Source organism: Salvelinus sp. IW2-2015, linkage group LG10 (assembly GCF_002910315.2).
Source record: "Salvelinus sp. IW2-2015 linkage group LG10, ASM291031v2, whole genome shotgun sequence".
NCBI lineage: Eukaryota > Metazoa > Chordata > Actinopteri > Salmoniformes > Salmonidae > Salvelinus > Salvelinus sp. IW2-2015.
In genome coordinates this window covers 452,897-463,148 of record NC_036850.1, presented here as the reverse complement: position 1 = coordinate 463,148, position 10,252 = coordinate 452,897, and the positions used below count along the sequence as shown (strand labels likewise).

Below are 10,252 nucleotides of genomic sequence, written 5' to 3'. Positions count from 1 at the left end.
GCCGCTGAACATGTCGACAGTGGTCATTTTCTATTCTGGCTACTTTGATAGCTGTTCCATTGTCATTCTCAGAGGTGTTTCATTTCACAGTGACTATTCCCGTGTGCATTAAGCTTTTGGCAGGCTTGGTAGGTAACAAGGTCCTTGTGGAGCCATTACAAATGAGAGCCATCATGGAAGAAAGAGGAAGATAGAGACCGGTCAGTCAATCTACATTCCACCAGCACACTTTGCCATTCGTTTGACAATCACATGTCATTTGCTCTCTCATCCACTCACTGTCTCTCATGGCGTGTCATCAAACTAATATTTCACACCTCTCTCATTGTCAATAAACAAGTTGTCTCTTAGCGATGCCACGTGCCTTGCTCTATGTACAAAGCATCATCTTAACAGGTTACATCTTGAGTATATTGTGCACTCATTAAAGGGAGTACAGCAATCAATTACAATCTATAACGCATAGAAAGTAACTAACATGTCTTTATCCTGTATGTATTTACATTATGGATTAAAACCATGTATGCAACTCTGTAAGAACCATATACTAACATTCGGACACCAGGAAAAGGAGCTGCTGCATGTGCAATAACTAATGGGGATCCTAATAAACTTAACTAAACATAATGTGAATACTTTATAACCATATGAGGCATTCAACTATGTAATAACAAGATATTACATATTGGATACTTCCCTTCCTAACCAAAGTGTGTTAGATAGCCCCAATTCGTATTGATGTAATATACTCTCTAGTTGTCTCTTATCTTAGCTCTAAGCTAGTCTCTGTACCTTTAACACGTCCCTCTCATCCAGTTCAGTGAGTTTTCAGTAGAGTAAAGGCCCAATGAAAATATTACCACTGGAAATATTACCACTCTCTCCGCTAATGGGGAAAGAAGAGTTATCTCGGCCGTCTCCATTACTGCAATACCTAATTACTGCTAAGCTAATGATGAAATTGTTCAGACACCTAATAGAATGTGTTCGGATTCTGTTATAGATTCTTTAACCGACAGCTTGTTCAGTGTGTGTGTGTGTGTGTGTGTGTGTGTGTGTGTGTAAGTAAAAAAAGCTTGTTCAGTGTGTGTGTGTGTGTGTGTAAGTAAAAAAAGCTTGTTCGGCTCTCCTCTTCTATATTATTTCATGAGAGAAGATACATTTGTACTAGTAGCTATGTCCCTGATTATGGCTTGTGTGAAGTAGGCTATGTACTTATACCTCAACATAACATTTCTGGCTGTGGGATATTCCCACACGTTATGCAAAACCACTATCATTTCCAACCTGGCTTCCCACGTCATGCCAAAACCAACTCAGCTACAACCAAACAGTATAGAAGTCCCATGTTTGTTGCATATAGTGTTTCCTTTCCTGACGTGCTTCATTTATCCTTGTCCTCTATAATAGAACCCATAGTGTTCCATTACAGCGGCTTATGGTACTACTCTTGGTGAATCTCATGACCTGGAAAACACTTAGCTATGCTCGGTGTACCTGTCTATTGTACATACAGATGGTGGGATCTCTCTCTAAGTGACACTCAACTTGCTTTCCACCACTCCCACAGACTTAATTTGTTTCGTTCGGCTTCTCATGCCCCCCCCCCCCCTCCCACCCTGTGATCACACTGCATTAACACCTCAGCCTACCGCGGTGAAAGACCTCATTTATAATCATGAGTCCTCTGAATTTTTAAAATGCGCCGCTTTCCCTTCCCTCACTCCCAGAGCCGGTCTGCTCGTTGAGCTTAATATATTCAGGCCATCTTGCTAACATGGCTGCCGTGATCACAAACGAGTTGGGTAAACTAGTTGTGTGATAACACCACATTTAGTTCAAAGGTTCAATCAGGAAGGCTGGTCTGAATGCTTGTTTAACTTCCTCCAGTAAGCACAATATAATTCACTTAATTTCCTATTCTACAGGCATAGTGAGAATGAATACAAACATCAGCATAGTATTGTGTCGTCCCCTCTTTCCTATAGAGAGAAATAGTAASAGTATATTTTTGTAGGCACCAACTCCGCCATGGTTCGTAGTACAAAGCCTATGAGGGAATGAATGGCTTTTTTGGATAAACTTGCAGGGGTTGGTGCCTTCAGTGGGTTTATTTTACATTGCCTCTTGCCTTCGTGCCTAATTATTAAACTTCTGTTCTTGAAAACGGGTATGCTCATTCAAAGTTGCTCTCCCCGTAGTCCAAAAAAGCTCTGGGGTGAAGTTTCCCCTAGGTAAAGTTCTAGGATTATCTTCACCTCCCTCAATCCTTACCTTAAACATTAGTGAGGAAAATGCTCTACTGACCCAAGATCAGCAACTAAGGGAAACGTCACCCCTACTTCTATGCAACACAAGCTGGCTTGCTTAAAAGTCAATAGCAAGAAGTCAAAGGAGGTGAAACAAAGACAGCAGGACGCTCCTGTCCATACTCGTAGTGTGGATGAAACGGTCTGCAGCCCCTGGATCAATGCATGTTGTATTGGCCAAGGTTTCCCAAACTCAGTCCTGGTTATTTGAATCAGCTGTGTAGTGCTGGGGCAAAAACCAAAAGGTGCACCCATGGGGGGCCCAGGACCGAATTTGGGAAAACCTGGTATAGGCTACACCTAGAAGGCGTGATAGGGAGGCAGAACTGTACTGGTCTGTCTTTCATATTCTATTTACATGCCAATATCCTCATCCAAATCTAGAATGAAGGCTACAATTGTGAGATCCATTGGTTATACAAAGCCTCACGCAATGTATAATTATCTCTGTGTTGCACAGCAGCCGCCCGGGGTGTAAATTGGTAATCGATAGCCTCTTTGTTTTGMTGGATTTAAACGGGCTCTGCTAGATACCAATATTTACACTCTTTATTAAGCCTCTGCTGTCATTGGAAAAGGGGATTATTTTTATGCAGTCTTTTTTTCTCTCAAACTTTCTCTGTTCTACTTTGTTGTTTGGTGAGAGGAATACGAGGAAGTGAAAAAATGTCAAGTCCCTTCAGTCAACTTGTAATTACCTTCTTTGTTGCGTGAACCTATACCGTAAGTGCTAATGCTTTTGAGTAGTCAAACCTGTCATCTTTGAGTCAAATGATAAAACAGCAAGGCTTTTATCATGATAGGTTCCAATTCCCACATGTTGGATAAGACACTTTAATATTTACATAGGTCATTGTTCACGGAGGTGTCATATCTTCTCCTTTCCGATGGATTCCCTCGAGTGTAAAATAAAGCATAATAAACTCCTCATATGAAATTGCTTCAGGAAAGTAATGCACACAGCTACTTTTCCTACCGCTACAATTGGTTGTTGATTAATTCACCAACACGCTGTAATATAAACCTAATAAAATTCAAGATATTATTTGAAAATGTATTTCAGGACATTAAAGTTGATATTGCCATTAACGTTGTAGCTGTCCAACAACCCATCTCCTCCTCTCCCCCCTATCCTGACTCCTCCCTCTTCTTTCCATACTGTACTGGTTCTGACAGAAACTTGACACTTGTCTGTTGCGATGGAAAGATTCAAAACCTTCTAATTAACTGGGGATATCTCAGCCATGATTTGGAAATAAACTCCAATTTAGTTCAGAAATCAATTAAGGCTCCTGGGTAATGGTAAAACAAATGATAGCAGAAGGTTAATGGGAAGCGAATTAAAAGTGAGATTACCCTGATTAGCCTGATTGTGTGGCGGGAGCGGAGTAGGGAGAGAGAGTGTGGGAGAAAGAGAGTCTATGTACACGTAGCCTGAAAGGGATAAAAAGCACAGGACAGGGAGTAGGTATCAGCATGGAGGCTGGGGCATAGTTTATGTAGAGATTGTAATACAAAAAGACGGAGTGACCTATGGTGATAGGGTGGAGGTTAACCTCCCTCCCCAATAGTATGCCGACTGTGGTTCAGTCCCTAACAAACTCAACATCCATGATCGTGATGTTCGCCTTCCTTGTCCCAACTTGTTTGGAGGCTACGGCCTGTAAAGAAAAGGGAGAGTAAAAATAGCCTATTAGTTGTTATTTTGCCTGTCTTCATAACCTTGCCAGAAATTAGGCCTTTARAGAATAGTTAGTGTAGGACTAAGACTCATATGTTGGCATACTCACGCTGGTTATTATGCACTCAACTTTTACAAACCCTGGTCTCTTTTTAGCATCCCTTGGAAAGTCTGCCACTCCAAGACTTCTCAATCACGGTGGACAACTACACGGTGAACCCATCCCAGATTGCAAAGAACCTTAGCGTGACCCTGGACACCACCCTGTCATTCTCTGCAAACATCAGTGACTCGCTCCTGCAGGTTAATGCTCTTCAACATCCGTAGAGTATGACCTTACCTTACACAGGAAGCGGCGCAGGTCCTTTTCATAAACTTGTCATCTCCCATCTGGACTAATGTAACTCACTGTTGTCTGGGATCTCCGATTGTGCCATCAAACCGCTGCAACTTATCCAGAACGCTGCAGCCCGCCTGGCGTTCAACCTTCCCACGTTCTCCTATGTCACCCTGCTCCTCCGCACACTCCACTGGGTCGTAGTCCCGTGTGGCTCAGTTGGTAGAGCATGGCGCTTGTAACGCCAGGGTTGTGGGTTCATTCCCCACGGGGGGACCAGGATGAATATGTATGAACTTTCCAATTTGTAAGTCACTCTGGATAAGAGCGTCTGCTAAATGACATAAATGTAAATGTAAATGTAGTCGAAACTCTCATCCACTATGGAGCAGCAAGAGGAACTAACCCTTCCTATCTTCAAGCTATGCTCAAACCCTACCCAAGTACTCCGTTCTGCCTCCTACTTTTTTGGCCACCTATCAGGGCAGCTCTCTGCTCAGCCCAATCAAAGCTCTCTCTGTCCTGACCCCCCCCCCCCCAAAGTGTGCCTATCATGAACTAGCATGTGTACTTGCCACCAACTTTGCTAGAAGCTACTTTGAGGAAACATGTACTTACTATGACTGATGTGGTTGACCCACCTAGGTATTTTAGGATGAATAAACTAACTATATGTCACTCTGGATGAGTCAAATACATGTAACATGTAATTCATCACCTGGGTGTTTTGGGAATTGTTGTATTCAGGGTTAGGTGAGTCAAAGTTGAGATCACAACATAACATAAAGGCAATAAAGGTTTAACACATTGCATTGGAAAATTGTCCCTAATAAAAAGGTGAAAAGAGCTGTCAGGGAGGAAGAAGAAAACTTTTGTCTGATTGGACAAGGTCTTTTGATTAGGGGAGCTGATTGAAATGGAACACTTACTATACTAAAGCAATAAGGCCCGAGGGGGTGTGGTATATGGCCAATATACCACGGGTAAGGGCTGTTCTTATGCACGAAGAGTACCTGGATATAGCCCTTAGCCATGGTATATTGGAAATATACTGCAAACCCCCAAGGTGCCTTATTGCTATTATAAACTGGTTACTAACGTAATTAGAGGAGAAAAATACATGTTTTGTCATTCCGTTGGTATACGGTCTGATATACAACAGCTTTCAGCCAATCAGCATTCAGGGCTCGAACCACCCCGTTTATGAATGCTGATTAAGAGCAAGTACAGCAAATGTACAGTATGTGGTGACTAATGGCACACTCACATGTACGGTGTGACTCTATTGCCAGTACATTTTCCTTGCTGTTAATTCTACTACTTAAGGGCCCGTGTTGACTTTTACTTTCCAAAGCAGACGTGGGCGTGGAAGGAGAGGGGACAGAGGTTGTAGATGGGCGGGATGGTGGAGACCTGCGCTAGCCACACAAGCAGGGACGAGAGGCAGGCGAGCTCCAGCGTGCAGGGTGGGAGTGGTGAAATCGGCCTGGAGGACGATGTGACCACAAAATGCTCCCCGTGTCCCCGACCATCAAGGTGGAAGACTCCGGAGATTCAGGAGCAGCATCTTGAAAAAGCTTGCTGTCCGAAGATGCAATGTATAATTTGAAGTAGAACTTCCGTGTCACGTTCCTGACCTGTTTTCTCTTGTTTTGTATGTCTTTATTGGTCAGGGCGTGAGTGTTGGGTGGGCAGTCTATGTTTTGTATTTCTATGTTGGGTTTTGTGTTCGGCCTGGTATGATTCTCAATTAGAGACAGGTGTGTATCGTTTGTCTCTGATTGAGAGTCATACTAAGGCAGCCAGGGTTTCACTGGTGTTTTGTGGGTGTTTGTTTCCTGTGTTAGCGTTTGGGCCACACAGGACTGTTGCAGGTTAGTCACGTTTGTTGTTTTGTTTATTTGTAGTGTTTGTTGGTTTGCCATTAAAATCATGAATACCTCCTACTCCGCATCTTGGTCCGATCCATGCTCCTCCTCGTCTGAGGAGGAGAACGACATTGACAGCCGTGACATTCCGTCTGTAGGACAGTAAGTTATGCATAATTCTTGCAAACACAACATGCCAAACAAAACAGAGAGGATGTTAGGTTGGTCAGGTTGAAATACTGGTGGTAGCTGTGATTAAGGAGGATGAGGATAGGTATGGAGGCTGATTGGCAATGACTAACAGCTGGTGGTAGTTGAGTTGTTAGACAGGGGGCAAGTTCGTTTTGCATCACACAGGAGCTGCATTTGTCAACTACACTGAACAAAAATATAAATGCAACATGTAAAGTGTTGGTCCCATGTTTCATGAGCTGAAATAAAATGTCCCAGAAATGTTCTAAAAGCTTATTTCCCTCAAATTGTGTTCACATATTTGTTTATATCCCTGTTAGTGAGCAATTTCCTTTGCCAAGATAGGTGTGGCATATCAAGAAGCTGATTAAACATGATCATTACACAGGTGCACCTTGTGCTGGGGACAATAAAAGGCCACTRGAAAATGCCACAGATGTCTCAAGTTTTGAGGGAGTGTGCAATTGGCATGCTGACTGCAGGAATGTCCAACAGATCTGTTGCCAGAGAATTAAATGTTAATTTATCTATCGTAACGTCGTTTTAGAGAATTTGGCATTACGTCCAACCGGCCTCACAACTGCAGACCCTGTGTATCGCGTCGTGTGGGCGAGCAGTTTGCTGATGTCAACGTTGTGAACAGAGTGCCCCACGGTGGAGGTGGGATTCTGGCACAACGCTATGGACAACGAACGCAGTTGCATTTTATCGATGTCAATTTGAATGCACAGCGATACCGTGACTAGATCCTGAGGCCCATTGTTGTGCTCTTCATCCTCCGCCATCACCTCATGGTTCAGCATAATAATGCACGGGCCATGTTGCAAGGATATTTACACAATTCCTGGAAGCTAAAAGTTTACCAGTTCTGCCATGGCCTGCATACTCACCAGACATGTTACCCATTGAGTAGGTTTGGGATGCTCTGGATTGACGTGTACGACAGCGTGTTCCAGTTCCCGCCAATATCCAGCAACTCCGCACAGCCATCAAAGAGGGGTGGGACAACATTCCACAGGCCACAATTAACAACCTGATCAACTCTATGCGAAGGAGATATGTCACAATGCATGAGGCAAATGGTGGTCACACCAGATACTGACTGGTTTTCTGATGCATGCCCCTGCCTTTTTTTAAAGGTATCTCTGACCAACAGCATATCTGTATTCCCCGTCATGTGAAATCCATAGATTAGGGCCTAATGAATTTATTTCCATTTACTGATTTCCTTATATGAACTGTAACTAAGTAAAATATTTGAAATTGTTGCATGTGCATTTATATTTGTATTCAGTATAGTTGAAAGAGTTGCCTTCAGGTCTGCTACTACCACCAGAACTGCAGCTACTACTTAACTTATTTCTATTGCCATTTGATATTCTCTGATGTTCACTACTGAAAGGCCAGTGTTGGCTTTTACTTACCAAATGCAATGAAGCTGGTAGAACTGAACGAATAGCACCCCAATGCGACAAGAATTTTGTCTCGGGTGCTGTCTGATGTGGTAATTTTGTGACACTTCTTCAGTGCTAGCCTAAAGCGTGGTGTAATTTTGGGGGCCATGTCTATCTTCCCTCAGCCCTGTGTTCCCACAGACCTTTGTTCCCACAGCCCTATGTTCCCTCAGATTTGTATTCCCTAGGTGATATGCTCCCTCTGTCCTATGTTCCCTCAGCCCTATGGGGGGGTGGAAAATAGTATTTTGTAATAAGTTCCACAATTTCAAAACACAACATTTTTCTATACAATTTTTTATAGAGACAAACAATTTTCACAACATGTTAGAATTAGCGCCTGTAAAAGCATATGTAAATAACCACATTTTCAACAGTGTTTTTCCGTTAACCAGTGATCCAATATTTCAGTGGGCCCTAGGCAATATCATGTTACATATTTGAGCCAATCATTATAAAAATTCCTAGAGTAGATGCTGAGATAAAAAAATATATATTTACAAAAGGTCAAGGTCATAGTGATTGAAAATATTCAGCAGGTCCCATTTATAGTACACTGAGTATACCAACATTTAGGAACACCTTCCCAATATTGAGTTGCCCCCATTGCCCTCAAAACAGCCTCAATTCATCAGGGCATGGACCACAAAGTGGCAAAAGCGTTCCACAGGGATGCTGGCTCATGTTGACTTCAATGCTTCTCACAGTTGTGTCAAGTTGGCTGGATGTCCTTTGGGTGGTGGACCATTCTTGATACAAACGGMAAACTGTTGAGCGTGAAAAACCCAGCAGCGTTGTAGTTCTTGACACAAATCGGTGCGCCTGACACCTACTACCATAACCCGTTCAAAGGCACTTAAGTCTTGTGTCTTGCCCATTCACTTTCTGAATGGCACACCTACAAAATCCATGTCTCAATTGTCTCAAGGCTTAAAAATTATTCTTTATCTTATCTGGTTCATCTACACTGATTGAAGTGGATTTAACAAGTGACATCAATAAGGGATCATAGCTTTCACCTGGATTCACCTGGTCCGTCTATGTCATGGAAAGAGCAGGTGTCCTTAATGTTTTGTATACTCAGTGAATACGGTTACATACTGTATTCGGTTAGATGCAAAAAATATATATATTTGTTTTTGAGCCAGCAATGCACGTTAAAAGTGAGTTTTTCCCCCTTATCATTTCGCCGTCAATACACCATATTACGAAACAAAATTTGGTACACCGGTTGAGAATTCAATCCCCTAAATGGTATACGCGCAGCGATACGCTTGTTAGTTTTCTTGCTGGAAGGATGGATAGAAATGTATCATTCTCCCTTAGGGATTCTCTAAGAAGACATTCAAGAAACGCCACTAAATTCTCAATAGTGATACTCTTACATTTCAGAAGTGCCTCCCATTTGAATATCCGAAAAAGAAAAGTTCACTAATTACATGGGGGCTAACAGGCACATTCTTTTTGTTGAAGGAGAAACAGAAAAATTATTCAAGCTCTGTCAAATTGGTTATTGATCATCGCTAGACAACTATTTTCGGGTCTTGCCACAGATTTTCAAGTAGATCTGTCTTCTTGGTAAGCAACTCCAGTGTACATTTGGCCTTGTGTTTTTGGTAATGTCCTACTGAAATGTGAATAATTTCCCAGTGTTTGGTGAAAAGCAGACTGAACCAGGTTATCCTCTAGGATTTTGCCTGTATTTAGTTACTTTCCGTCTCTTTTTTTATCCTGAAAAACTCCTCAGTCCTTAAAAACTTCTTGTCAATATGGGGGCGCTGTTTCCACTTTGGAAAAAATCGTGCCCAAATTAAACTGCCTCGTACTCTATTCTAGATCGTACAATATGCATATTATTATTACTATTGGATAGAAAACACTCTCAAGTTTCTGAAACTGTTTGAATTATATCTGTGTAAAACAGAACTCATTTGGCAGCAAACTTCCATACAGGAAGTGAAAAATCTGAAAACGAGGCTCTGTGTGAGGGCCTGCTTATTCAACTGGCTTTTATTTATCGATATGTATGCACTTCATACGCCTTCCACTAGATGTCAACAGGCAGTAGAAGGTTGAATGGGATGTCTAGCTTGATCTAAGGCCGAATAAGAGCTTTTGGAGTGGCAGGTCCGGTATTTTGTCAGTTTTCGACGGCGCGCGGGGGAACTCGACATTGTCTTCTGAAYAGCGTTCGGTATACACGGCGAATTGCTCCGGCTCTGATTTTATTTGATACATATGAGAAAAACATCATAAAGTAGGATTTTTCAACCGAGTTTGATCAGTTTATTCAACGTTTATTGGGAATTTTGGAATTTTTCGTTCCATGCGTCAAGAGATGATGGACACGTGAGCTCGACATGGCCTGTCTCTTATACACATCTAGATGTGTATAAGAGACAGCTGGTATA

The 10,252-nt window shown here is 42.3% G+C and overlaps 1 non-coding gene across 1 annotated transcript; it reads left to right on the top strand.

Annotated features, from left to right (window-relative positions):
- The first annotated feature begins 4,531 nt into the window (after positions 1-4,531).
- On the top strand, positions 4,532-4,604 carry trnat-ugu (transfer RNA threonine (anticodon UGU)). The gene has a single exon. It is a non-coding gene; the product is annotated as a tRNA-Thr (tRNA).
- Positions 4,605-10,252: the final 5,648 nt, after the last annotated feature.